Source organism: Mirounga leonina, unplaced genomic scaffold (genome assembly GCF_011800145.1).
Source record: "Mirounga leonina isolate KUSES-001 unplaced genomic scaffold, KU_Mleo_1.0 Mir_91, whole genome shotgun sequence".
NCBI lineage: Eukaryota > Metazoa > Chordata > Mammalia > Carnivora > Phocidae > Mirounga > Mirounga leonina.
This window is the reverse complement of record NW_023270839.1, coordinates 1,941,608-1,966,564: the sequence shown is the minus strand read 5'-3', so window position 1 is coordinate 1,966,564 and position 24,957 is coordinate 1,941,608. Positions and strand designations below refer to the sequence as shown.

The 24,957-nt window shown below is 36.7% G+C and overlaps 1 non-coding gene across 1 annotated transcript; it reads left to right on the top strand.

Annotated features, from left to right (window-relative positions):
- The first annotated feature begins 16,852 nt into the window (after positions 1-16,852).
- On the top strand, positions 16,853-16,958 carry LOC118003819. Its single transcript, XR_004677434.1, has one exon. It is a non-coding gene; the product is annotated as a U6 spliceosomal RNA (small nuclear RNA).
- The last annotated feature ends 7,999 nt before the right edge of the window (positions 16,959-24,957 follow it).

Below are 24,957 nucleotides of genomic sequence, written 5' to 3'. Positions count from 1 at the left end.
TTCCCAGGTCATATTACATACATTGTTGCTCCCATATTTGCAACTTCTTTGTTCTTGCCAACTGAATATATACATATCATCACATTAGCTCTCCTGATGTTTTGTTTACATGGCACCAACTCTGCAGTTATTTGGAAACCCCAGGTGATTGAATGAAGTTTTCCCTTTGTATTTGAAGGCTTGACATCAATTAATGCAACAAGAAAGTCATTAATTTAATTAATAATCACTGAAAATTCTCCCTTGCCCTGCCACTTCTAAATTTATCTTCAGTTACAAGGATGCTTTCATTTATTCATTTAGCTATATTCATTGAGTACCTACTGTATTCTCAGCACCATGCTGGGCTGAGATTATAAAGATGAATATGACAAAGGCCTTGCTCTTAAAGAGCTCAAGATATTATGAGTAAAAATATCTTAACATTTGTTTTAGTTTGGTTTTTTCCCCTTAAGTGGGCCCCAGCACACTCTCTTTCTAGCAATTTATTTTACCTATTTCCTAATGAAACTAAGCTTTTCATTATTTTATTAAGGCATTTATGCTTGTATTGTCTAAATGGCACCTGTTTTCAAAATACTTGGGAATATTAATTAGTTTGTTTTTCAGCACAAAAGATAAAACCCATGTTTAAAAAGGTAATTACCTTTTATCAGTTGTAGTAATAACATTTATTTTACATATTTGTCTTACAATAGTATACAAACAAATGCTAAAAACGAAATATGTGTGATTTTTTTTAAGCTAATAAAATGTTTTTAGGATCTCAGTATTTTGGAGAAATGAGTCACTCACATCGAACACTTAAAAGTACATACTACTTTTCATCTGACAGAAACACCTGAAAGAGAACAGCCACCTTCCTAGAGCAGAATTAATATAAAATAAAAACTTTAGAGACTTTCTTTTTCTCCCTCTAAATTTTTATTAATTAATTATTCTTAGTTTGTTTTGGGGAGTTGGAAATGCTTTCAGTGTTTTCCAATATAGAAAAACGTACTGAGTTAATCCATAAATGCCCTCTTGTGACAGTCTCCAAAAATGCAACTGCCTTTTCCCCTATTTGTTTTGCTTTGTTTCTCCTAAAATGTCCAATGTAACAGATTTAATAAAAAATAATCAGTTTTATATTTTATCTAATAAAATTAACATCTCTTTTTTAATAAGCTATGTGATGTTTTGAAATTTAGGTGGAAAAACTTGTGACAATTCTATTTCCCTGTGTAGGGTAATTACCGGAAAAACCTAGGAATGATTCTAATTCTACCTTTACCTTATACTACTTTGACATGTGTGGCAAGGGAATTCTAGATATTGTGAAAAGATCCTTTTTTGAGAACTTCTAGGTTCACAGCACATTTCTCAATGTGATAGCTAAAAGATAATACATCGACTTAGTTTGAACCATTCTTTCATAAATTATTGATGATTGGGGTGCTTGGGTGGCTCAGTCGGTTAAGCATCCAACTCTTGGTTTCAGCTCAGGTCATGGTCTCAGAGTCCCAGGATCAAGCCCTGCATCAGGCTCCGCACTCAGCGCGGAGTCTGCTTGAGGATTCACTCCCTCTCCTCTGCCTCGCACCCTGCTCCCTCTCTCTCTTTAAAATAAATAAATCTTAAATAAATAATTATCTCATTTATAGTCATTGGTCATGTGGGAGTTCCTAGAAGCGACATTTTAAAATGAAACAATTAATTATTAAAGCAGTTAAATGACATGCATGGGATAAAATAAGGGCATGATTAAATGACCTGTGGGCCAATCTGTGGCCTTTACACATACCTATGAAGCCATTGGCTTTATACATACCTGTATTCAAAAGTCAGATGTTGGCAAAAGCTTTTCAAAGAGCAAGTCACATGTATTTCTTATCATTTATTTCTAAAACTGTTTTAGGCTAAGAATACCTAACTTTACTCTAGTTTCAAAACACGAAAAGAATGTTTAAAAGGCAATCTTTCCTTTCTAAGATTCAATCTAGAGCTTTTAATAAAGATAGAAATCATGAAATTTCTTAAGCAAATGATATACACAGAACTTTGAAATGAGCCAGACCTGTGTTTGAACAAATTACTTGATTTTTAAAAAATATATCAGTTTCTTCTTCTGAAAAAAATGGAAATAATAATAACCTATGTCATAGGATTTTAGTAAGATTTACATGAGATCATGTATCTATACATTTCCTTGCCCTTAATAAAGGCTTAAAAATTATAGCCATTATTATTAGACAAAAGGCTTAAATTTGTGTTGTGAACTAAAAGAACACAATTTAACTTTATTTTGTGGCTAAGATGGCCAAATATTAATAACTACTAATTCCTTTCCTTCACATTTAAAAATAGTGTAAGTTGACTCTTGAACACCAGTTGAGTTGTGAGGGTCCACTTACATGCAGATATTTTTGATATACACAGTAAAGTACTATAAATGTATTTTCTCTTCCTTATGATTTTGTTAATAACGTTTCTTTTCTCTTGCTTACTTTATTGTAAGAATACAGTCTATAACACATATAACATACAAAATATGTGTTAGTCAACTGTTTATTACTAAGGCTTCTGGTTAACAGTAGACTATTAGCAATCAGAAGTTATATATAGATTTTCTCCTGCTCAGGGTGTTGGCACCCCTAACCCCCACGTTGTTCAAGAGTAAACTGTATATGGCATACTTAATGTTCGTAGCAGATGAGAATGATAAAAATAATTCAATAATGTGAGTCCTATTTATACTTTCATCGTTAACTCAGATAATTTGTTTAAATTCTCTTCATGGTAAAACCTGATAAGTAGCAGAGATCCACAAATTTTTCCTAAATTTGATAAGATCTTGAACTTACACAGTCTTTCCATCACCAACTGGGGGCGAGAGGCATGTGGAGAATATAAATCAGTGATCTATGATGGAATTCAGAGGCATCCTGGACAAAGGAATATCAGAGGAGAAAGGAGGGAACAAGAACGCTTGTCTTACCTCCAGGAAGGAAACCTTTGGAGCAACAGAACACTGAATTTTGCACCATTTTGGAAATAGACAACATATTTTGCAGAGCTACCAATACAATGTGATTTTCTATTTGGGAATTCCTTGCAAATAATCATGTTCTTTAATTACACAATCATGTATGAATTTCAAACCACAGTGCAGAAAATATGTGAGAAAATAACTGTCAGTTATGATATTTGAAAAGGTTCCCCATCCCAAGAGTAGCCTTTGACATCCTCAACTCCCATGCCCAATGTATTGCTGTTCTTATAAATTTTACCTCCTAAATATATCTTGAATCTTTGCACTCCTCTACATCTTCTCCATACCCCTTTAGTTGAAGATTAAATCCTCTTTCATCTGGGTTATTATAATAGCCTCCAAATCATTATTCCTGAATCTATTCCATTTCCCCATTACCACCTCTTGCCACCCCTCACCCCAAACACACAGTCTGAATTCTGTCTCCAAATCACACAATCAGGGTGATCTTTTGAAAGCACAAATATGATGAAATAACACATTAGTTTGGAATTTTGACCATTTTCTGTGACTCATAGGATAAAGTGCCCAATCCTAACGTTGCCTAAAGCCTCTATCTGACCTTCTTTGTCTACTCCAATCTTGTGTCCAACCACTCCTCTCAGCAAATTCTGGAACACTTGGCCTTTTCCTAGTCCCACAAACACATTAAATGCTTTCCTGTTTTAGGGTTCTCCTGCATCATTTTTTTCTTCTATCACATTTTGCCTAATTCCTGTCCACTCATCTTCTGATCCCAGCTCAAACATCACATCCACAGAGAAGTTTTTCTACCCATAGGACAAGCATTGCACATGTGTTATAAAACAACTCACTCCTAGGGCACCTGGCTGGCTCAGTCGGTAAAGCATGCAACTATTGATCTCAGGGTTGTGAGTTTGAGCCCCACATTAGACATAGAGCCTACTTTAAAAAATAAATAAAAATAAACCAACATACGCGCACACACACAGAGACACAAACACACAAATAATAAAAAAGAAACCAACACACTTCTGTCCTGGTTCATTGCCTCCAAACAACTTATCACAGCTTATATTTACATGTTTATTTGATGGTGCATTCATGAGTACTGGCTATTGGCCTCATTAGACTATAAACTCCAAAAGGCTATGTCTCTTTGCTCACTATTATAGTTCCAGGGCCTGTAACAGTATGTGACACATAGTTGGTGCTCAATAATTATCTGTTGAATAAATTTAATGGCTTGTTTTTACTCTATACTAGAGAAATCACTCTGTGTTTAATCTTTCTTCAAGACAGGTGAGTATCCATGCAATATTTTCAGTCTTTTCTTCCTCCTAATTCCAAGCTGACCCGGTTGTACTTGCCAAACAACTCAACTGCCTCAACCCATTGGTGCCACCTGTTGGCTCTTCTGTGCCTCACGCCTTCTCTCTATCTCCTTACTTTAACCTTTGAAGGGGACTGGGCCCCTGATGCATTCTCCTTGTCCCCTCATCCTACTCTCAAATTTTAAACACATAACCAGACTTACCTTTAGTCAATCTCTTTCTCACAAATACACATCTTCTAAATTTCCAGTCTTTTTCTATTTCAACCTTTGTTCACTCATTCAGGAAAATTTCAGTGTGTCCCCTTTCCCACTCACTCTTCTTTTCCTCCATTCTGTCCCCTTCCTCCCTTCCTTTCTCCCATTCTCCTCTTTCCTGATTCTCTTCTTCTCTCTCAGCTTCTTCCTCTTCCATCTTCTTCATTATAATATATATGTCAAAAGTATATATGTATATATATATATCCAGAAATCTACTTTCCAAATTTTAGCTTGTAATTATTTGTGAGATAGAACTTTCCAGAATACCCATGGCTTACAAAACCAAGGTGGTATATATTTGTTCCATTAGCACCTTGACAAAGCCCCAAATTCTAGACTTTTTATGGTAATATTGTGTTCTGCATCTGTTTTAGGATAAACTTGGAAAATAACTTTAGCAAACTTAAATAATCCCAATGAATTACTCTGCTATTAAGTAATAATCGACTTGTACATATATGATATTGTGTTTAGTAAAATAACTTATTATGTACTTAATAACAGGAAAATAAAAGGTAAAAGGAAAATGTTTTATAATTTTCATATAGATTTATTTACTTCCTCACGCTACCATATTGTACTTAATATTGCAAGCTTAGGATTATAATATTTTTAATTAGCTATAACTAGAAATAATCTAAACAGGAAGAAAACTGAATTCGGAGTAGAATTTAAATTATAATCTTGACTAAATAATTTAATCTTTCTGGAATTACATGTAAAACTCAATAAGCTCGATGCTCAATTGAATGGAAATTTCCCTATGTAGTTAGATATTTTACAAGTACATTGAGCAACATTGAGAATAAAAATATGTATCAAAGACTTCTTATATGTCAAAGTTAACTTTTAAAAATTATTTGGTATGAGTGTTGATTACTTGCCTATTCTAGAATGAGACACAGCATTCTGTAATTCTTCAAAACTAAAATACGCAATCTATTGGATATTATTTCATGGGCTGGGGGCACCTGGCTGGCTCAGTTGGTGGCGCATGTGACTCTTGATCTCGGGGTTGTGAGTTCAAGCCCCATGTTGGGTGTGGAGTCTACTTAAAAAAAAAAAAATTACATAGGCTGACAATTCACTAAAGCAATGATAGCTAAAATTGCTTATATGTTTAGTAGTGAAAACCAAGAAAGGGAATTATATTTTGTCCAAGTTTACCTTATGAAGTTAGTTGTTTCTATAAACTTAATAAATATTTTAACACAAGGTATAATATCATCTTTATAAGGAAGGACAAACTCACCTATCATAGGGTTTCAGTTCAAGTCATCAAACATTTAGTGAGCAATGACTCACTCCTATAAAGAATACACAAATGAAGAGGACAAGTTCTTACCCTCATGGAGCATGAGTGAACTGAGAAGAAAAATTGGAGATCTATTTTCAAACAAAGAGGAAATGAAGGAAAAGAAGGTGGTCATTTTATGAATATTAATCTTGCACAAATCAGAGAACCCACCTTGCAAGAGCTTGTGTTTAACTCTTTAGTGAGGCCATGGGTCGAGCATTCCTTGTATGCCAAATCTGAAATCATTATTTATTGCTTTGAGTAGTAGCATTATATTCTTTTTAAAGTTTTTCAGCATGCATGTTAAAGTGGGATTTATTTTAAAAAATTATACTACCTTTTATTGATAAACAAATGAGAAATCATTATCATAGTAAAAGTTCTGCAAGTAGCATTTCTATATTAAATATGGAAAGTTCCAGTTCTGATATTAGTATCTTAGTATATACTCTTGGTTTATGAAATATTCTTCAATTTTATCACAATAGAATGTAGTTTATGGGGGTCTGGTTTTTTAGAAAAGTGGTTTTTTTTATGCCCAAATTTTATTTTCTAGAGGAAAATTCAAATCTGATAATGTGTACTTTTCTTTAGTAGAGCTTTTTTTTTTTGAGGCATAAGCTTTTTCTCCCCACAAGAGTCTTTCTTCTTTTTTTTTTTTTTTTAAAGATTTTATTTATTTGACAGAGAGAGACACAGTGAGAGAGGGAACACAAGCAGGGGGAGTGGGAGAGGGAGAAGCAGGCTTCCCACCAAGCAGGGAGCCCGATGTGGGGCTCGATCCCAGGACCCTGGGATCATGACCTGAGCCGAAGGCAGACGCTTAATGACTGAGCCACCCAGGCGCCCCAAGAGTCTTTCTTTTTGAGGCATAAGTTTCTTTCTCTGTATGTAAGAGGAAAAAGCAAAACAAACAAACAAAAGGAAAACCCTGTTGTATTGGCTAGCACATAAGATCCTGTAAGTAAAAAGTTCAGTCTTCAGATATGATTATGGGGCTTCCTATTACACTGCTAAGAAGCTGGGCTGCTTATCAATTTGACCAAAAGTTAAAAAGGAGACAAAACTCAAGAAGATGCATGGTGTGTGTTTGAACAATGTTAGCATTAACTTAGGAAAATTTCTATCTCCAACATGTTCTCTTTAAGTCAACTTGAAATATATGAGAAACTAATACCCAGTGCTCCAATGTATTTTTAAATAAAACTTTTTTACATACTAATTATATCATAAGGGTATGGGTAGCATGTGCTGTAATATGTTCTCCTATACCATATGAGGTAAGCCTAGAAAATAATATCCCAGGACTAGATATTTTAGCATACCCTAATCACTGAACTAGTTAGAAATAAGTTAATGGTCAACAACTTTTTGTGTATTACTTGAAGGAAAAATATAAAATAGTATTACATATATCTTTTAAAATATTATAGCATGTATTTTATATCTTCCTCACTTACTTGGGAAGTATTATATATACAGTAGATAATAAATGAGAAAAACTTAAAACAGAGATCTGAATTTTCCCAGAAAAGAACAAAGCCCAAATCACATCATTATCCTTATACTGACATATTTCTCTCTATCCCCCTCATGCATTAGACCAATTTTTTCTGTATTCAACTATTTAAAGTTTATTATTTATATCATATTACATAGTTTGTGTTAAATGAATTAGGACAATAGCAAATTACATTTCAGTTTAAAATATCTTTTGCTAACTATTAAAGTTTGCATTCTTATTGTACAACTATTTTAATGTAATTTTATGGTAAAGGATTTGAGAGGTCATTTAATTCTGTCCCTCCTTTTCCACCACTGAGCAAATTTACATTGAATTCAACTGGACTGAAACCTTACTTCATAAAAGAGGAAATCCAAAAGCTGAGCCTGATTAGCTATTGCTAAATTTTAAATCCTTACTTTTAGCACTCTTATAATCAAAATGATCCACCAGTAAGATTGTGAACACCATAAATTTAGTGAGTATGTGACTAGAAGGTTGGTATGAATGCAAGTATACTTACGTATTTTCTGTTCACTCATTTATTCAACAAGTATTTATGAAGTATTTGTTATTTGACATGTGCCATTTAAAAAATATTTTCATGTTGGTTTTTTATATACTTACTCTATGTCCCTTTATAGTTCTTAAATAAATACTCGAACAGTTCAAAAATATCTACTTATACTTGATATGAATCGATTATATTTCATATACCTCTCAAAATAGTGATGATGATAATAAATATTATTTACAAAGAATATTTTATAACATTGTGGGTAAGCAGTTGTGAGGCAACATAATAACTTAATATTATTAGAGCTGAACTCCTTAGACTCAAATATGTTAACAAATAGATACATAAAGCTGACCTCGAATGCAGTTGGCCTTCATGACTGTCGTTCTCGATTCCCAATATTCCTGCATGGAAATAAAGCAAACCAACTGACGGCATCAGTGAGGAAAGGATAGTTAACCTGATGACAGGATATAATATATCTAAACATAATAAATCATTTTTTTTCTGGGAATCTTTTCATTTCATCTTTTTTTCATCATCATGTAGGTACAACAATAGTTTTCTTTGCTCTTGATATTAAATGTGGGTTTTGGAAATCATCATGAGAAAATAATAAGAGGTTTCACTAGGGTAATGTTAGATATAAAATATGTGGTTTTATTTATCAAGAGAAAATTTAAAAATATATTAAGTAGCATAAAAGTATACGTGTGAATATATATACCCATATAAACTTATATATGTATGTTTTCCAGTTTACAATTTTATTTTCTATCCTTACATTGATTAATGCATTAATTAATGGGGTGGATGAATAACAAGAAACTGTTAAAATCAAAAAGATTTAAAATTTGAGGTATTCTATACCACAAGATAATTTTTTTATTTAACTGAAGTCATAGTAATATGTATCATATTATTACAGTAAGTCTAATCAGTGAATTTTACGATAAAGCTACCCATAATTTAGTGTACTTAAAGCGTAAATATGGTGCCATTTAACTGCTGACAAACCAGTTTTATTGATAGAAATAGCTCAAGTTGAAAGAAGGATCTTGAAAAGTTTACAGCTTATTTTTTCAAGCACCACAAACTAATAAGTAAAAACATATGAATTAGATAAAATACTTCATTAAGTTACTTTTATTGGGTGAGTCAATGTGATATGATTACATTTCAGAGACATTTAATTCCCTATCATATAAAATCACATTGATGTTTGGTTATATTTTCTCTTCTGGTGATGTAGCCATTCAAAGTATTTTACCCATATCAAAGCAGAGATATTATGAAGTTAAAACTAAAGTCATTTTCATCAAAGCTAATCATAAATTTTATTTTCTTAAGTGTTTCCCAGAGTAATCGCATTGCAGGTCTGTAAAGAAGACTCTTAAAAGTACTCTTGGGTCTTGGGTTCTAATTGGAAAGAATCCTATCAAACTTGGGAGCACTGCAGTAAATATAGTCAGGAGAGCAAAAATTAAAAAACACCCACATTTGGTTCATGAAGCTTTGGATGAACCCATTGAACACCAGCACTTTAGGAAGGTATTTCTTAATGTTGAAAGTATAATTGGCCATTCATTATTTAGATGGCCAGCTCTGCAGTGCTTTGCACTCATTTGTATAACTCACGTAAATGTATAAATGCTTCATTTGAAATGACATAAACCTTGAATCACTACATAAACTGGTAAATGATAGTTGCTCGCTATCTTGTACACGAGTCCCTTTCTATTGGTTAGAGAAGGTAGGTGAACATCACAGATGCAAAATGTTTGTTGTTAAGAATGTGTGTTTACAGGTGTGGAATACCCTAAGGATGGGTAAAACCGATATCCTGCTGCAGGTGCAGACTTTAATAAACAGGAACTTGTCTTTCCCTAATCACTTCTCTCCTTTATCATGCTTTTGGATTATCTCAATTCACATTAAGTATCACTTGTGCATAAAGCATATACAGTGTTCTATATTTATTTAGATGTACATGTGACTAGATTTTCTGTGAATAAAACCCCAAATGCATTCACATGAGAAAATGGAGTGGTTTAATTTAAATATTTTAGGAGTGCTAGAATACTAATAAACATCTGGAAGAACAGATAAAACTAGATAAATGTTTAGTCTTGTTATGAGTAACACACTAGCATACGATTAGGTTTATAATGGTTGTAATTTAACAAAACTGTTGTATGAAATATTTTGTTTAGCATTCATTAAAAACTGTTAATGCACTTGTGTCTTCCACGGACTAAATTTTTTGCAGCAGACGCACATTATTAGTATAATACAAATATGCTAAAAAGCAAACAGTTTGGTGTTAAAATGTTTTAAGTCGGATTGTGAAGAGGAATTTTACACCGATCTTTATTTTTTTTTTCATTTTTACAGGGAAAATTTTACCACAAAATCCATATTTTAATGATATTATACCAACTCTATTTTTTAAACTCATTTTGTCACTGTTTTGTAACAGAAACACTGTAAATATTATAGATGTGGTAAACTATTATACTTGTTTTCTTATAAATGAAATGATCTGTGCCAACACTGACAAAATGAATTAATGTGTTACTACGGCAACAGCCACATTACATGCTTTCCCTTTCACAGTAGGCAACAGAGCATATGGTTTTCTCTTAATGGAACGCTAGCTTCTCATTAACATACCAGCAGCAGTGTCAGAACTTACAAACCAGCATAACAGGGAGATGGAAAAACTTATAAATTAGACCCTTTCAGTACTATTGAGAAGGAAATGACTGATGTTCTAAGGTACAATATTTAGCTAATACTGCGCCCTTTTCTGCACCTTCATTCCACAAAAAAAAAAAAACTTTTTTCTTATCATAAATATAAATATAAATATTGAAGTGCAAGTAATTTTTACCCTGCTTCTAAAAGTGATTGGCACCCCGATTTTGATAACTCTTCTTAAAAAGATTTCGTTGCCTTTTTGCTCACAGTATGTTTTAAACAGCTGTATTTCCACCATCCTGTTTCAATACAGTAGAGCCGCTGAAATGTAAAGCTGATTGTCATGCCTTCCCAAAAGAGGAAATCCATCAGGTAAACAAAAAATGAGAATGAGAAAGAAACCTTTTCTGGAGGCCAGAGATGACCATTCCAGTCACAGAAGTGGAGCCGCCAAGAGGTTATGCTCGGTAGTGAGGGAAAAGAAGAATTATTTTCCTTAGTCCCCATTTCGCTGTGTTGTTTAAACCATATTTAGCTGTCTCATACTAATTATGGTGATTTGAATTTTTCATCCACTTTTTTTTTCTTTATTTCAAGATCCTTCTCGCTGAGAATTCAGCTGTATTTGTAGATGGAATATATATCAATGTCAAGTCTTGAGACACATTTTAAAATTTAAACCTATACATAGGGCATCGAAATGATACTTACATATGGATAATCATGACACGACCTCACATTTCAGGAATTCCATAAGATGAAGTTGGTTTTGTCATTTATATATATATTTTTTAATTTCATAATATTTACCTATGATTGGATGGCTGAGTGCTATTAAAAAGTGAAATATCAAGTCCTGGAAAAACAGCCCGTGTATTCTGGGTCACTGTAGAGTAATTGTCGGGAAGAAAGCAGATGTATTAATCCTCTGACAACCAAACCTCTGGAGAGATAGCAAAGTGGACTGATGTTTCTTTCCAAAGACTTTAATGTCTATACTAGTTCAATTCACTGAATGGAAAATTTTACTCCTAAGAGTCTACCCATTTACTAGCCTTTTCCTGCAATATTTGCTGTAGATGTATTCCTTATATCTGGTGAATTACAAGAATCTCTTCTAAAAGAATAATTCAGCAATATGTAGATAATACCAATATCTTTTGAATCTTAACCATAAAGATATAAACAACCTTTCTAACCATTATTATTCTAAATAAGTAATCCACTGATATATGTAGCTTTTTAAAATTACTTTTTTTTTCCTTTTTGGTGGAATTCAAAATTTTACTGAAATTTGATAATTACCCAAAGCTAGAATATTTGTGACTTAGCTCAGTTTCTATAAATGCCTGAAGAATGGCCCAAAGGGCCAGGAATCAATAGTATAGTTACCATAATAAGAAGGTATCCAAGTAATGTTGTTCCCAGAGATCATCAGCCTGGTCTTATGGACTGAATCCCGGTGTTTAATATTTCTCATTTTCCTTTCGCAAAGAGAAAGATACACTTCTATTCACAGGAGACTTTTATTTTCCTCATCCACCACAGGACATGACAATATGTTTCTTTCATAATCATTCTCCTTTTCCCCTGCCTCAAAATTTGCCATTACCCCCAACATGATTGCAAATGCTTTGGAAACTAAGTTAATAACTATTATTGATTCAGGCCCAATGTTATTAATGCAAACTATTAATCTAGGGGTGTTTCCATACTTTCTGAGTAGCAAGGAGCCGGATAACCATGGCCCATGCGGCAGATTTAATCTTCGTGTCAACTGAATCCAGATTTTTCCATTTGGTAAGCAAACTATGATTTTCCACTTTACCAGGATCCAAGAGAGCCACAGGGAAAAATAACTGGCTGCTTGGCACATCCCTTTGCTACATATAGATAGTGTCCCTATAACCCGAACAAAAGTGTGTGAAAAGTCACCACTTCTCCGTGTGTTTTTTGACCCCATGGAGTCAGGACTGTCTCTGCATACAGGTGTTAAAAGAAGCTTCCACCTCATGTCTAGCATTAAAACTTAAACTGATGGCTGTTATTCAGCTGAAGACAGTATCAGTGTAAAGTGTCACCGATCTGGTCACTATCTCTGGGAGGCTGCCAGGGCCTCTACATTGGCTTCATGGTATCGTCTGTGAAGGAAGCCAATTAAGATCACCAGATAGTGGCTGGTAATAATAAACTTCTAATGATGTTCCTGACTGAAAAGAGGTAATTAAAATGTGTATATGGATGACCCCAGCTTCTGTCAGCTCAGTGTAGCTGTTACACTGACAATGGCCATGTTTTGTTTCCGGGAAAAAAAAGTTAGTGTTGCCTAACAACAATGAAAGAAGCAATTTAATAATATAGAAAGGATTGGCTTGGAAATGCACACCAGTTTCAATTTTGTTGCATCCCTGATAGAATTCCGTTGACGGCCGTCTCTTTACTGGATATTTTGTTGTTTTGGTTCCTGACTCCGTAACATCTCCCTCCTCCCCCTCTCCATCCTTCCTGTCAGCCCGCTACACTCCCAACCCCCACCCACCCACCCACCCACACCACCACCACCACCCCGCCCCCAGCCCCCATTTGAGTTTTTGGTTGTTGTTGTACTAGGACTAGGTCTTACCTTCTTCAGGTGCTTCTTGAAATCAAAGACCATGTTTTGAAAAGAAAGACAATTAATTAGATAGCAAAGGAAGCCAGTCCTCTTATCACTCGATCTGGTCATGGACATAAGTGCTTCACACTTTTTCCATTCCCTAACCCTGCAGCACAAAGCTTTCCTGTACACCTGCTCAGCTCAGCTCATCAATTTTCTGTGAGCCAGTTAAGTTCCTTTAAGCCTGTCCACTGAGAGGTGGTGATAGCTCTCTGAGAAAAAGAAGAGAAAGAGAAACAGAATGCTGCTCTGGGCCTTTATCTTGATCACACTGTTTGTTTTCGAATTGATGTCTGTAATGAAACAAAGAGGATTTAATCGTGTTAAACAAAAGCCTGTTGGTACCCAGAGGAAACTCATTTAACTCTTCTCCAAGTCTTAGAGTTTCAGGTTTCTTGTCTTCCTCTTGGCGGATCCACCAGGCTGAGTTTCTTACCTGGGGCTTAAAATTGTGAGGTGTGAAACTCTTCTTTTGTTTTGACAGGTGCTCTTTGCTAAACATCAGCCTAGCCTTGACGGTGATAATACACAGAAGGGGGAGAAAACTTCAGAGACACTAATGACTGTAGTTACCCCACTTCTGCCTTAAATGGGTTTTATTAGCTTCCCTCCTTGGAGTTCTTCAGGATAAAGTGGGAAAACAAATCGGTCTGATGGGAAGTGAGTTGTGAAAAGAGAGTCGCTAAAGAGAAGACCCAGGAACCATCCCGTTTTAGAATTCCAAGAGGAAAATAAAGGTGACGAAACGGGGCCTGGACTGCTCTTGCTTGATCAGGGAGTTCGATGGCAGGGCTGACAACATTAAGTGTTACCTGGGAGAAGAAACAGACTCACAGGTGACATCAGTAACTTGACATTTGCCTAAGGAGTCTCCAGACATGATTCTCAACTCTAGAATGCTAGGAAGGTGGAAGACTGTGAGCTGAGAGCGCTCTGAGACCCAGAAAAATGTCTCTCTGGCTGGACAGAGAAGCCTCGAGGCCCTCTTCTCTGACTTGAAATGACCCCGATGTGTTCCTCTGCCGACCAATCCTTCACAGTGATTCCAACATGTCTTCCAAGATTCCTTTCTGCATTTGTTTAAAGCACTCAGTTCTACCTGCTACTACATTTCTCTGTGCCTCCCACCATCTCCTGAATCACTCTTCCCTTGACATACTCTTGAGGAGTGGGAACTTTCCCCTTCTGCAGACACTGATAGATCTGCTGTGTTGACCAGGCATTCTGGGGTAAGGACAAGCTGAGCCACATTTCCAGACGGTGAAAATAATGTGTTAGGGTTGAGCTTTGTTATCAACCCAGAGAGTTCCACTACTCCAAAATTAAGTAAAAAAACAAAACAAAACAAAAAAACAAAACAAAAAACTTTCTCTTCTTGCTGTATGAAACCTGCTTTTCTCCATCTTTATTTAGACAGTGGTGAAGTACTCACAAGAGGTTCATAGAAAATTATTAAAGAGGTGATATGGGTTAGGGGTTAAAAGTGGACCCAGACCTCCCAGGGCCAACTTGGGTAAAGCTAGTAATGCTTCAGATTCCTCAGCTTTATAAAGTGTATATACTGCAGGGGCGCCTGGTTGGCTCAGTCGGTTAAGCATCTGACTCTTGGTTTCAGCTCAGGTCATGACTTCAGAGTCGTGAGATCGAGGCCTGCACTGGGCTCCGCTCTTAGCAGGGAGTCTGCTTGAGATTCTCTCTCTGCCTCTGCTCCTCCCCCTGTTCACACTCTCTTTCTCTCTCTCTCTCTCACAAAATAAATAAATAAAATCTTTTTAAGAAATAAAATAAAATGCACATACTGTACAATAGCAAAAAGATCACATGGTTGGTATAAGCATTTAATTAATTTATATCAATGCTTAGAAGAGTCCCTAAGTGATAGTTTGTGTTCAATAAGTGTTAACCGTTATTACTTACCACTGGATAATCTTCTCAAAGCAGGTTGTAAATTCACTGAGCCTCATCTCCTTCACTGTGTGGTTCATCTTCCAAGCACTGGCCTCACTTGGTTCCCAGGCTTTTGGCATACGTGGGCTGCTTTTTTCATGTAAAAGGACTTTGCCCCAGGAACCATTCTGTTTCTCAGTAAGCAAATCACCCTGATTTCTTCCCAAACACCCTATCCCTAAAATACCTAGTCAGGTTGTTTAGCCTTTCCTTCTTTTCATTCAAGGTCTTCAAGAGGATGGAATTACATACTTAATTTCAGTTTTTTTTTGAGCAAGACCAAGCAGTAAGTGTACAAAGAAAGTAGATCACGGGGCTGAACGTAATTACTACTACCACCCGTTACTGCTGCCTTGTACCTAAAGTTTCCATCTTAGACAGAGGGCTGGTCTTGACTCTTCGATTACAGTTCCTTGCAGAGTTAATTATAAACTGATATATTTGTAGAAAAATTATTTGTTAGGGACTGACGCAGGTGAGAGGGTTTAGTGAAAAGGCCAATAACTTGGTTACACTTTTCAGAGACCAGAAAATGATGGGCAAACTGTAGATCTGGTTGATTCCTTAAATCAAATACCAGCAAATAGGCTAAAAGATGAAGAAAGAAAAAGTGGTGACCCTGACATCTTCCAAAACAGGAATATATTCATCCCTTATAGATGCATTTATCATGATCTTGACAAAATATCCTGTATTTGCTTTAAAAATAACAGTTAACACATAAATAGCGGGGGGGGGGGGGGGCGGCATTCAAACACCAATTACCTAATTGGGAATAATTCAAGCTGAATAGGTCTGAAATTGAAATGGGCATTGTGGCAAGTATCTTGGGTACAGACTTCATGTTTAAGTTCTTCTCAATAAACTGTAAAAGACAAAAAAAAAAAAAAACCCAAAAAACTAGTGTCATCTCTGACAGTAGAAGCAATCAAAAAGAATATTTGTTTCACCAAATTCCCTCCCCCTCCCCTTTTATTTTGGCTGGAAAGCATATGGATCAGTCCATTTTATTCCTTTCAGTGTAATCATGTTACCTTTTCTAGTTGGAGTTTTCTGCAGATTTATAGAGAATTTTCTTATAATAATGATTCATGCTAGCTAGGTATTCACAAAATAAAGAGTAATAAGGAAAATGTTCTTTTTGGTTTTTCCTCTCCAAATAAAAATTGTCTGACTCAAAAAGAGCAAGTCTTGTCTTTGGTTTTTCTCTTTTTTATCCTGCATATCCAAATACAGTGAACTTGCCTTGTATTTGAATGTACAGAGGGCTCTAAAAGTTCACCTATGGCACACAAATTATTTTGTTAGGGTGCCATCTGCTGGTGTCAAACTACCAAAGACTTATTTTTCTTAAAGATAATTGGTAAGCTTCTAATAAGACTAAAGGCTGAAGTTATTTGATTCAATAACTGTCTTTTCTCATTTATAATTACAAACAGCTGTCTGATGCATAATTCTTTACCACTCCAATATAGTAATATAAGATGTCACTTTATTTTAAAGTTAGGAAAATGGAGGCACCAGACCTAGCCTTGACTTACTGGTTCATGACCTGCTTGGATTCAAATTTCATTTTTTAGTTTCCATGGCTCCCTGACTTTTAAAAAAGTTCTGTTCAATTTTCCCCCTTAGAAAAGCAATTTAAGCGCTTGCTTCGGCAGCACATACACTAAAATTGGAACGATACAGAGAGATTAGCATGGCCCCTGCACAAGGATGACACGCAAATTCATGACACGTTCCATATTTTAAAAAGAAAAGAAAAGCAATTTAATTGCCATGTTTGTATTACATTGATTTCAACACTTAATGTATCTATTCACTAAACTTGCTCTCTATGCCACGATATAAGGCGTGTGCACAATTTGTTGCTTCTGTATAAAGCAAGCTTGTCACCATAGTCCTAATTATTTATGTTCAATATCAGTGCAGTTCCCAAGTATTTTTCCCAACTGACCTTCTATAGGAGGTGAGGAAAAACAACTACTCCCCCTCCTTCTTTTTTTAAATCTCTATCACCTACTATCTGTGTAATGTTGAGTAACTCTTTTAACTTTCCTGTGCCTCTTCCTTATCTGTAAATTTCAGATAATAATAGTAACTAGCTGATAGGGTTATCTATCAGGTTACTGTGAGTGTGTTAAAGAAAGTCAAGGGCACCTGGGTGGCTCATTCGGTTAAGCATCTGCCTTCGGCTCAGGTCATGATCTCAGGGTCCTGGGATCGAGCCCCATGCAGCAGGGAGTCTGCTTCTCCTTCTCTCTCTCTCTCTGTCCGCGCGCTCTTTCAAAAATAAATAAATAAAATATTTAATTTAAAAAAAGCCATACCTAGGGGCACCTGGGTAGCGCAGTCTGTTGGGCACCTGACTCTTGGATTCGGCTTAGGTCATGATTTCCTGATCTCCAAGTTGTGGGATTGAGCCCCTGTTGGCCCTGCTGGCGATTCTGCAGAATCTACTTAAGATTCTCCTTCTCTCTCCCTCTGCCCCTACCCGCTGTGCTCATGTGCGTGCATAAGTGCTGGCTCTCTCTCAAATAAATAAATAAATCTTTAAAAAAAAGTCATACCTATAAAGTTCTTAGAACAGTGCCTGTAACATAGTAAACACACAATAACTGTTAGCTGCTTAACCATAGTTAATTAAGCATGTAAAATATGGGTTAATGTCAATTAGATAATTGTTGCTTTCCAGTAATTTCTGGGATCCTTAACTTCCTCCCAATTGGGAGATATAAAGTGTATATGTGTATTTATATTTTGGAGAATAGGGGAAGAATAATTATTTTCCTACCTTTTATTCTCACTCTATGAGCACTTAACTGGCTTGAAATCTCAACTCCCTTAAATCCCATATAAAACTTTCTTCTTACTTCTCCATCCTCATTTCTCAATATTTTCATTTTCAAACTCTGTATTCCAGCCATAAAAAACTTCTTTCAGTTGCCTGAGTGAGTCATGCTTTCACTCTCCACCCCGTTCCGCAAGCTCTTGTCCCCTGTGCCTGGAACCCCCTTCTCCTCCCAACCTGCTTCCTGTACCTGGATAACACCTTATCTCTCAGCTCTGCAGTTAAGAAGTTTTAAGTCAAAGATAATCCTTCCCGCCCACCCCCCTCCCAGAACACTCAGTACTCTTCTACCCCACCCTTAGGCCAGCACATTGCCAAAGGGGGTGGAGAGGTGGGATCTAGCATATTCGCCATTACACTCCCAGCTTCTAGAGAAGGTGCAGATGCTCAGTTGGGACTAAATATTTATTTCATTGGACCCCCCAGATGCACGTGTTTATTTTGGGGGAATTGAAAGAGAAGGCATGAGTTACCTCTTGCTTACAAGGTTGAATTCTATCTGAAGTAGTGAACATCTTTCTCCAGTTATGGCCATTAGGACACCACTAGGGTCACTCTCATTCTTTAATATCTTTTTTATTCATATATTTGTATATATGTACAATTAAGTATGTATAATAAAAATGGATGTGATGGAGGTTTTTTTGCATGCATGTAGGAATTTATTTTTAATTTCTACGTTGGCAAATCATAAACATTACCTGCTTAACAATTCTAGTTTTCATTAAAAAATCATATTATAACAATATAGTCAACAAATATGGATGGAGTGTCTACTGTTTGCCAGATACTCTTCTAGGCACCAAGCAAAGCAGACAGAAATTCCTAACCTCGTAACTGAGCTCTATGTTTTTGCTTAAGTTTTTCTGTATCTGCCATGAGAAGAAGGAAACGGAAAAGATAGTCCAGCACCCTGGGGCTCACAACAAGGGGAGCTGTTCCTCTCCCTGCCTCCAGAGGGAAAGGGAAGGAGTAGTTCCCTAAATTCTAGTTAGGTGATTGCATGGGGAAGGCTGCATGATGGAACCAGCAGCCTTCAGTAGAGGCTGTAGCCAGCAGTCCGTGTATCTCTAGAGAGGGAACCCGGGAAGTCAATTCTAAGACCCCACTTCTTCCACCTTTCTTCTGCTGCATCCTTCCACTGGCTGAGGCCCAGTGAAGCCTGAAGGCAGGATGCCCAGGTGAGACAGTGCACAGAGCTCAGCCTCCCAGAGCACAGAACAAGTGCCAGGAACAGCAGAGTGAATCTGGAAGGACAAATGGAAAATATGCCTCACTAACCCTGATCGAGAACTTTTTAGTTATTATTTTTAGCCTCTCAATCTTTTCTAAATGCAGAGGATTCTTTCAAATAATTGGCAGATTTTGTGTGGCACCCACCTGTTGGATACTAGGGTTGATTTTTAATAAAACCCCTGTCACTTAAGCAAATATTAATGTTCTATATATTTGGAAGCTCTTTTCTGGTATCAAAAGGACAGAGTTAAGTGATTTAAAGTGAACAAATAAACATGTTCTAGATTGTGACTCTGAGGCTCACGTCAGAATTTTTAAAAGGAAAGAACACCAGCAGGGTTTGAAATTCTGTGACTATGGAAGAACTAGTGATGATGCCAATTCTGTGCAACCTTTCTGAGCTTCTCCTGGAGCTGTTGCAGAAACAGGCATGGCTTGGTGGTGTAGCTCATAACCTGAAAAGCAGGTCCCGGTAAAGTTACGCACAAATAGAAAAAGGGCTACTGAGGTCCCATGGCATCTTTGAGGAGAGCGTGATTTCTTTTAATGGTGGAAGTTCAATCTGAATATACATAAAATCCAAAGGCACAAAATGCAAGAACACTAAATTAACCTTTGCATCCTACCATCCATTTATCTGTCATTTGTTATATCATTTTTCTTGAAAACCTTACTAGAACTTTGCCTGGTACTACACATAGGATTTATGCTCTCATAGGAAGTGCTATTTTTAGTCATTTATAAGTCAGGTGGATACACTTGTTATACAGTCAAGTTTTTTTCAGAACAAGTTACTCAATTACTTCTTCCTGAAACCACACCTTTGCACTCCTCTGCCCCCAGTAAATATTAATTAATTAATCTAACAGCTTGGTACTTAACCCCAACAATGTTTTCCATATTGTGAGGTTACCAGCTTGTATGACTTCCTTCTAGAAGTTAAAAATGAAAGAGTACTTGGGAACACTAAGAATGCCTTACAAATTGTACTATAAAATTTTCACAGCATTGTCATGTGCATCTTTGAAATTGGATGCTCATGATATTCTTTGCAGCAAGACTTTGACTCCTATAAAAAATAAGAAAGCCAGGGGCACCTGGGTGGCTCAGATGATTGAGCATCTGCCTTAGGCTCAGGTCATGATCTCCAGGTCCTGGGATCGAGCCCCACATCGGGCTTCCGGCTTAGCAGGGAGTCTGCTTCTCCCTCTGCCTCTGCCTCTCCCCTGTTTGTTCTCTCTCTCAAATAAATAAATAAATCTTAAAAAAATAAGAAAGCCAAGAACGTAAATGAGTCTGTAAAACAAATCAATCTATGAATTTGGGCTCTGTGGTGCACCCACTCTCTGACAAATAAACAGTGCTCCTAGGATCCTCAGAAGCCCTGGCTTCTATTCCTGGTACATCCATAATGAGTGAGTTTCTCTGAACCTCAGCTTCATCTTCTCCACAGCGAAGGGCTGGCCCAGATGCTTTGGTTCCCTTCCAGAGTCAAGCTTCTATGGAATTATCTCTGTGAGTTTTGACATATTGTCCCTTTGATTTTTTAATCTTCTGGATTAAAATCTACTTGAGGGTTGAGTCTTCACTATCTAGCAGAGTGCCTGCAAAATGCGTATAGGAAGTCAACAAATACGTGTAGGGCCGAATATTTTGCTGAGCTGTTTAAGCATCACCAAGTCTCTAGAACTATTTCAAAACATTTTGTAACTTCTACAACATTATTTTTCAGCTTCTAGCAATGTACAAAGATGTAGGTCAATGGAGCGTTTTGGATGGGTTTTTTTTGTTTTTGTTTTTGTTTTTAAAGACTTTATTTATTTATTTGAGACAGAGAGAATGAGAGCCAGAGAGCATGAGAGGGAGGAAGGTCAGAGGGAGAAGCAGACTCCCTGCTGAGCAGGGAGCCCGATGCGGGACTCGATCCCGGACTCCAGGATCATGACCTGAGCTGAAGGCAGTCGCTTAACCAACTGAGCCACCCAGGCGCCCCGAGCATTTTGGATGTTTTAGAAAACTTGACCAGGGTTAGAGCTCTCCATTTGATTAGATTTCTGGAAAGAGGATTCAAGTATATTTATCTCAGTTGGGCAAAAGAACATGTTTGCATCTCATATTTTAGCTAAAATTTTACCTAGAATGAGACATTTGGCTCATCTTTAATTAACACCCTGTTTTAGAGGTAATCCTATACAAGTGCTATGGACTGAATGCATGTGTCCCCCCCCACCCCACCCCCGCCCAAATTCCTATGTTGAAGCCCTAACGCCCAGTGTGATGGTACTTGGAGGTGGGGCCTTTGGCAAGTAATTAGTTTGGATGAGGTCACGGCACTGGAGCTCCCATGATGGGACTGGTGCCTTTGTAAGGGCATGAAGAGACCATAGCTCTTTCTCTACAGTGTGAGGACACCGAAAGAAGACAACTGTCTACAAACAAGGAAGAGGACCCTCACCAGGAACCAAACTTACCGGCCTCTTGATCTTGGGACTTCCCAGCCTCTAGGATGAGGGAGAAATAAATTTCCATTGTTGAAGCCATTTGGTCTATGGTATTTTTGTTATAGCAGCTCAAGCTGACAAAGACAGCAAGTAAATCTGGCTTGTACACAAACAAAACAGAATCTCATGGTTGAGAATTCAGGTTGGTAATGGATTTTTTTATGAGTATAATGAAGGAGTAAGAAATCTAACAATAAGCATGAGGAGGGGCCACATGGAATACTGACACCAAGAGCAGAAATTACCAACTCCAGGCAATCCACAACCTAGATGGATTTATTCAATGGCAGAGATATTTCTAGCCCAAAGAAGAACCCTCCAGAGCTTGCCAGTCTGTGGCTCCACTGCTGGACTCAAACTTTTCCAGATTGAGAATTATATCTTCTTATTGATCTTCTATAAATCCTCAGAGAACATGGGCTCTCTCTGAATGCTGCTTTAAAAAAATACATAAAAGTAAAAATACACTCTTTAGTATTATCTTGGTTGAATCAAGTCACACCATGCAGAATTCAACTCCTGTTTTATCTTCATGCTCTCTACAAAGAATATGCTACCTTTGTTACAAACAGTAGGTTTTCTTCAAACACTGATGAAATGAATGTATCAAGCCATGTGTGTTTGAGAAATCCATTTAAACCAGTCCAACAAAAATATTCTTATTTTACTAATAGAATGGGCTTATCAAAATGAAGTGCAACTAAATTTATCGAGTACAAACAAATTATAGGTGACCTGGTATTGGGACAGGAACCCCTTCATGGATTAGAGCAGCTACTTGCCCATTTATCTTGGCTTTTCTTACCTGTTTGTCTCTCTCCAGCTCTTCTTTCCTCTCTCTCTGTCTTCTTTCTCCCTTTCTTCCCCATCTTTTCTGTTCTTTCTAGCTGCTTACGTTACATGGTAGGTTTCCTTTCAATACATACTGTGAGTTTATTGCTTCCTGAGATTTACAAGTGTTTTATCACTGGTATTCCAAACCTCCTAAAACATATCCCCAATTATAATACTATTGTAGCAGGACACATTTTCTGTGAGGTCCCAGAAAACTTCATCTTTGACTAAAAACATTTGAGCCTAATTCCAGACCCCAGTTCACATCAACCCTCTGTGGTGAAAGGTCAAGTCTCCAGCCCGGACTTTGGGATTATCCTGTCTACACAAGCAGAACTTCTACATTCCTAAGTGAGTGGTTCATTCTAGCGAGGCAAGAACTTAGTATCTGGAACTAGAAATTCTTAACCTTTAAGGGAACTATCTTATCCTGCTCTCATAGACCCTAAACATTGAAATATTTTCATTAACAAAATAATCGAAACCACTCCAGGTCAAGTAGGCACTGTTCTTCCAGCTCCTCTCATGAGGTTAACTACCACCAAGGGTCTGTAATGTACCCATTACCTCATTCTCAATTTACCTTGATTTTTCTGCTTTTCTGTGAAAATTTTGCGTCTCCCATCTCTCTCTCTCTTTGGCCATTCCATGAAAGGCTTGGTCCTGAACTCCAGCTCCCAATTTGCTGATCTTTGGTTGCTTGATGCCTATAGTTTAGAATAATGATGAGGTGATTTAAATAACTAAATAAATTAGGAAAAAGGGAAAAAAGAAAGAAAGAAACTGCGGTGAAGAGGAATTCTGGAAGGAAAAGACCTGAATTCCAATCCTGGTTATGCAGCATTCTATCTTTACATGACTTCTTTGATCTTCAGCTCCTCCTTTGTAAAATGAAGCAAAAGCTATATTGCAGTTTCTTTGTGAATACGTGAGGTAGAGCACAGACCAGCTCCGGCAGAGTATATAGCAATGTAGCATGTAACAGACAGACAACGAATAGCATCTATTGCTATTACTATTCTAAATTAAATTCAGTAAAGAATATTTAAGTAAATTCCGATGAGTGTATTCATAAGACTACCAACAGTGTATTTCATAAGCTCTAAGAAAGTCACTCAGGACTTAATTACTTCTCATAAAAAAATAAACTCCCAACGACCCATTTAACAATTGTCTTTACCGTCCTGGTAGCAGGAATATATGGTCTTGTCTTGTTGGTCTATGCATCTCTATAGTCATGCTTAATCTACAACAAAACATGTACCTTAGCATTAAAAATTTGAAAAGATGATTTAACAAAATCAGTCTTACTTCCCCTAAGTATGTTTGGATATTAATTCAAAGGAGTTTTGACTTAGGATTTCCAAATAGCCACATATTTCTGTAACACTGTAAAAGGTGATGCTATTTTCTGTAATTTTCTAAAATAAAGTGTTTGTTTTGTATTACTTATAATAGCTACCTGATTTCAAGTGAGACCAGAGAAAAAAATAAATTTGTGTGCACTGTAATTTGTTTTGAACAGAAACATGGGGCTTATTGAATGCTGCAATTTGACTTACTGCACATACAAACATCCTTAGGGAACAATAAAAAATCATATGCACTACTTTGTCAAGTAAAATTGAAGTAGCAACATGAGTAGCCAGGGAAATATGTTCCAAGTTCAATGGCTCCCTCTGTCACCACCTAAGTCTTTTGGCAAGTTCTACAAGCAGAAGTTTTTTACCCTCTGAATCAGGACACATTGTTTCATGGTCTTAGGTAAAAGTTGTATCACAAGAGGGGCACCTGGGTGGCTCAGTCCCTTAGGCAGCTGCCTTTGGCTCAGATTGTGATCTTGGGGTCCGCTTCCTGCTCACTGGGGAGTCTGCTTCTCCTTCTGTCCCTCCCCCCACCCCCACTCATGCTCTCTCTCTCTCAAACAAATAAATAAAATCTTTAAAAAAAAAAGTTGTATCACAAGTAATCTGTTGCCAATAATTATAGAAATTGATAAGCATTTCAGAGAAATTAGGGCAGTTTTATTTTTCAACAATAAAAGTGCATTGCTTGTAGTAACGATCATTGGTTTTTACAATATGTCCATGTCCCCATCTACTTTTCCAAGCCCCCAGGCCTCTCCGTAAGATCATGTGACTATCTCTCGGTAATCAAATATTAAGGGGAGTGATGTGTTCCTTCATGCCCTACCTACAAAATAAAAATTGGATGTACTTTATATTGTGTGCTCTCTCCCACTTCCTGCTGAAATCCAGAATCTCTGGGTCTAGGCTTAGAAAAGAGCCACACCATCTTTACCTCAGACAGTAATATGAGCAAGAAATA